The following is a 6,000-nucleotide window of genomic DNA, read 5'->3' as shown; positions in this document are numbered from 1 at the left end:
TTTCCAAGTAAAAAGGCTTATGTCTGTACAAGAGCACTGCCCTTCTGTAAACTGCTATAAACTCTACGGCTACTCAGAAGTGAATACAGTAACATTCAGCTGAGTGCCATAAGCACTAGAGGAGGAATTTGGCTTAGCTGCTCAGTTACAACAAAAATAACATTTAATGTGAAATTAAGATATTGCATGTGATTGCTTCATGCTCTAAAGCATACTCTGCAAGTTGCTTGTATTCAGTATAACCATCTGTCACCTTTCTCAAGAATTTTCATAGAATCATAGAATATCCCAAGTTGGAAGGGAGCCACAAGGATCATCAAGTCCAACTCGTGGCACCACACAGGTCAACCCAAAAATTCAGACCATGTGACTAAGTGCACAGTCCAAACGCTTCTTAAATTTTCTCCACAAACTGAATATTTAAAATTGAGATGAGCAAAATCTCATCTCATAGTTAGATAATATCATAAAAATACACAGCTCTTCACTGTAGGGACATGAAAGAGCTAATAGCTTCACTGTGCTCTCCAGTCTGCTGGTCAGACTGAAACTGTTGGGCATGTCAGAGCTCCATTTCTGCCATAGGACTGCATTAAATCGCTCCCATTTTGTGCCACACCGGTATATTCAGTGACTTAGTATTTGCCAGATGCAAAAGCTGTAAGCTTCTAAGACCCTACCCAAAAGTGTGGAAGGAAAAAATAGACATACTTTCATTCAGAAATAGTAGGAATGCAACCATGTGCAAGCTGTTGCTGTCTGACACAGTTTGAGTATGGGATCATTATTTATGTCACATGTGGAAAAATAAGAAGTGGCTGCTAAAGCTCTCTAAAAAAAACATCACACAAAACCTTCTGGTTAAACCTTGGTCTGGTTTAACCTTAAACCTTAAACCTTGTGTCTAAATATTCAAAAACAGCTAAATAATTTTATCCATAAACGTAGATATTTTTGCTTATGTTTCTGTAATATCAAAGTTTGCTGAATTCTGAAGGCAGGTTCTCCCACCAGACAATTCAAAAGAACACAAGGGGAGACATCAAGCCACCTCACTTCTTCAGGTGTCTGTTGCCAAACATGTGCATGGCCAATTTTTCAGTACTAATTTTAACATCCTGGAGGCTGCTCTGATTTGTACCAGTTGACAAGTTTCCAAAGGAGCCGTCCTTGTGGCCACAGCTTAGAGGGGCTCAGGAAAGTATCAGTCATGACTCCATGCTGACACTGGCACCGAGACAGCATACAGCTTATTCTGACTCTATGCTAGAAGGCATCCCACCCACAACTGTAGGAAAATGTCAGGTATCAGTGTAGTGCAAAGTATTCTTAATAGCAATATTTCTGGAATTTGTTTTTTGAACTTGTTTGTAAACCTATACAAATACAATCTATACACCTCGCACTTACTGCGCATTGCACAAGCAAGCAGATAGCTAAAATGAATATTGTCAGAAAGAAAAGGACTCAATCTTAAGACAGAAGACCTGTAGGGAGACAGAGTTTTAAAATATGTATTTTTTTGATTTTGCACTCAGGATGCTCAGTATTGAAATTTTTGCTTGCTATTTATTTTACATTATTTATAAATTTACATTATTTATTTCTCTTAATTTGTATTACGAAAGTATGCATTGTTAAATGCACCTTCTCACTTCTCTCTTATTTCTCTACATGTACATGCTAAATATAATGATAGGCCTTCTTCTGTTGAAAACATTCATATTTTACACCTTTTTTCCTCCTGTCCACAAGGTAGTGATTTTCTTTCTTAGCCACAGATTATTCTCTCCCAAATCCATCATTCCCAACCACTCATTTGGTGGAGCACAGCAAGCTTTTTCAATCACTCCATTTTGCTGATGATGCGTATGAGGTTGCAGAACTTAGTCTTGTCCTCACAAGTGAATTGTTTTGGTACGATTTTGTTGTAAATCTGAAGTATTGCAGTTACAATCTTATACAAGGAGGTTCTGATTCCAATACCACAAAGCTTTTTTAAGTTTGTTTGCATCACATGGAAAGAGTTCTAAGCTAAAGTAAGCAAGCAGTTCTTCTCTAATAAAAGTGTTCCTGCAGGAGATTATACCCATGTAACAGTTCAAATGATTTGTACCCTTTTGAGACGAAGTCCTAGACAATGACATGCTCCATGCAGACATAGAAGATGCATCCAGATGGTAGCTCTCTATGTTGTCTTAATTGGTTCAGATAGCATGGTTTTCTTTCATAATAGCATGTCTCAATTTTTGGTCAATTTTTAGAAGGAAAACTGTCCTTAGAGCTGAAATTTTACCATGGCTATAAGTCATTAAGTTGCTAAGAACCTTTCAGAAGCTTGCTATAAATGCCAGCTTATAAAAAGCACTAAACTCTATTAAAAAAAAAATGTAGTAGTAAATCATTTCTCATATTATATTTTCCATAAGCATGACACTTTCTCTGTATTTTCAGACATCTAAAGAACAATAATGCTACATGTTATGGTAGTCAGATGGGTCAACAGTCTAAAGAGCCAGTCCTGCTCAGACTGCATGAATATGTACTTTAAACAGATTTACATGGTAGAAAATTAAATAAAAGAATCCTAGGAGAAATTTCAGTTTAGAAAAACATCACCCCACAGGGAAAAGAACCCACTTGTCAGAAAAGGCTGAAAATTAATTTTACCATCTGAAAGACTGAGTTTTCCTAGTAATTCAGTGACTGATTCTCCTAATGGATTCCCTATGGGTAGATTATTTTCATGTACATTGAACCAGTTTTGATAAGAACATCTTAAATTAACAGCTTAGATCTGCAAACATTTGCACGATTTTTGTCTGGTTCTACTATTCCTTGTGCTTTGAAGACTCTAATCTCTGCTACTGCAACCTCTGAAACATGAGGGTGAGATGTCTGATTTCAGAAATGCTCATGTTGTCTTTTCTGTGAAGTAAAGGAACATTTCAGATCATGAATGTTCAGGAACTACTAGAAATGGAATTTTAAGTCCAGGAAAAGGTGGGTAGCTGTGATGACATGAACACTGAGTAAGAAAGTATTCATCATTTTAGAGGGTTTAGGTGAGAGTACAGACAAACGCATTTAGGTAACATTTAAAAATTGATCAATTCATAATCTTTTGCTCATCAGGCAAACACAAAGGCCTCTCCTTAAAGCTCTCTTTGCTCTCTACTTGACCATTCCATGCATCACAAATCAAGACAGTAACTGAGGTGTCAAAATGCCTGTAGAAGATCTTGTGAAACCCCTACTGTTTTTAAATCATACTACTTCATACACCTGAAAATGTATTAAATTAAAATTACTTTTAACCTTGTACTAGTCATGCTTTTGTTCTTGATCTATGCAGAACTCAGATCCTTCTGTTTCTACTTCATGCCTGTTATATAATTCTTCTTTGAATGGGATTTAAGTATACATTTCACTTTCTATGGTCATTTTTTCTACATAGAAACATGATGCACATCTATCAATTTATAGAAGATGTCTATAAAAATAAGGGAGAGAGAGACATTTAAAAATGGGTAGAGGTTAGGAAATAATTTACCTGGCAATCAGAGACCAGCACTTTATCTACTGCCAGTGAGGGTAAACACTTAGAAAGTTAATCTCGTATTCAGCAGTACCAAGTTTATCTCCTGACAGAAGATTGCTAGATGAATTCCAGGACCAGAGTGGTTTTTGTTTGTTTGTTTGTTTTTGTTCTGGGACTAGTATATAAGGAATTATTCAACTGCCATCTTACTTAAAAGACTGTCTCTTTTATATCTATGTTTATCATTCAGTTGACTCCAGTGTAGCTGATTTACAGACTCAGATTTCACAATTTTGCCTTCCAGCCAAGTTGTCTATGCAGTTTTACACTGATTTTTTATTTCATTTTTTTCCAGTTTTGATATCCAGAAGACTAAAAGGTAGTTAAGCAACTACTACCCTGGTTTACCTAATAACAAGTTCTCATCCATGATGAAGAGACATTTTAGGGCAATGAAAATCTTCTCATATTCAGTTAAATAGATCATTTTAAAACTAATTGTAATCTGATCAAATATATTTGATTTGCATTAGCATAATTCTAACACCTCATGGAGATTCCTTGAAAATCAAGACTTTCAGTGCTGCTTTACATTTTGGAGCATTAGGAGTATAGAAAATACAAGAAATAAAATTTCAATAAAAACAAACTACTAATTAGTGACATGCTGGTTACTATGAAACAGGACGGAGCCAACATAAATTGTGTATAACTGTAATTCTAAACATATCTCCTATCACTTAGAGTAGAGTCTTGAGGTTCAAATCCCTTCATTCCACTTAGACAATGCATTGCATCATATGATTCCAATTTATTTCCATTTATTACAGACTACTTCTGTAACACTTTTCATTAAAGGAAAGAAGAAAAAAAAAAAAAGCAAAAAACAGCAGATGGAAACAACACTCGAGTGCATTGCTCTGACACCAAAATCATTAAATGCTTAAAGCCTTATTTAAAAATAAGTTTACAAACTCCATTTTTAATTAAGACGAGGGGAGAATAACAATACAAAATTCAGAAAACTGCACTGTAAGAGACGTTCAAAAATTTGCTAGATTTTGGTCCATGGAAATTGCAGGAAGGCAAAGGGCTTTTTTATACTAACTCTCCAAGTGCAGGAATAAGAAGAATCACTGTCCACAGGCTCAGCTATATCTGTGTTCACAATCTTATATGCATCTCCACTTTATCCACATATGTTAATCATATACTTTGGATGGAGCTGCCTCTAGACAAGTGTGTTGAAGATAGCATCCATTAAACACTAAAAGCTTATTCCCTGACATCAGGCTTCATTCTGAAAGCTACTTTGATAAATGTCTTATTTAGTTTCTGGACAAGTCCAGAACACAAAGAACATCTTTTATTTCTGAGAAAGGACAGATATTTGGTGAGCTTACATTGTATTTCGAAGGATTCTAAGCTATTCCTACCTGGAGGGGGAAAATGGCTCACCAAAACATACAAAGAGTCCTCTAGCAGATGGGACTTCACACACACACAACTTCTGCTACTGGAATTGTTTTAATGTTGGCAGCTACACAGAGCAAGATGGATTTCATGTCTACCATAGAGAAAGCTGCCTTTGTCCTGTCTTTATTCAAGTTGAGTCTGTCCTGACTATAATACACTGTGAGTAGAATAGTCTTTCTATAAACTGCCATGACTGCTGAGCTTCCACTGCCACCTGGAATTTCATTCATGTTTAGGGTAAATATCACATGTTTTTAATAGCATTAGTAAATTGATACCTTGCTCCATAACTAATGTGACCAGCATTTCTAGCTAAAAAACATTGTATTTCTCCTTTTCCCCAAAGAAGGAAAAAGTGTGAACTCCTGAAAATGTTTTTCAACATTGCACCTTTTACTTCTCAAAACAATAAAGAAAGAGCCAGTCTCCTCTGTTCACATAAGCAGAATATTTCTGTTAGCAGCTGCTCTTTCTTTGCATAGGGTGCCTTTAAGCAAAAAAAAAAAAAAGATCACTGAATAAATAAACTGGACCTCTTTCCCTTCATCTGCCTCTTGCTCCTAAAACGTCTCATTTTTTACATAATTGATCAGCGTTATTTGGATGAACGTGTTTGCACAGCTTTGGCAAGCAACTGCGTATTTTTTCCTTCTCATGCTGGAAGGAACATTTTATTTCAAAGAGTTAAACAGCCACAGAGACCCTTGAGATGCTCTACATCCTCTAGCTGTGGTATGCACTCTGCTAAGCTTTGAACGATACACTATGCAGCAGCCCCTTTGAGGATACGGCTATGTAAACCATCTTACAGACTCTTTTCCTACCTATACTAAAGGTCTAGTGTCTCCAGGCAAAAAAAAAAAATAAATAAATAAAAAAAAAAAAACTAATGATTCCTCTAATTGGAAAAAATTACTGCTAGAAAGAATCAACAGGAAAGGACTGAAATGAATAGGTAATCCAAACACGTGCCTGAAATTCCA

This window comes from Anser brachyrhynchus (assembly GCF_964034855.1).
Source record: "Anser brachyrhynchus genome assembly, chromosome: 5".
In the NCBI taxonomy this organism is placed as follows: domain Eukaryota; kingdom Metazoa; phylum Chordata; class Aves; order Anseriformes; family Anatidae; genus Anser; species Anser brachyrhynchus.
This window is presented reverse-complemented; position numbering follows the sequence as displayed.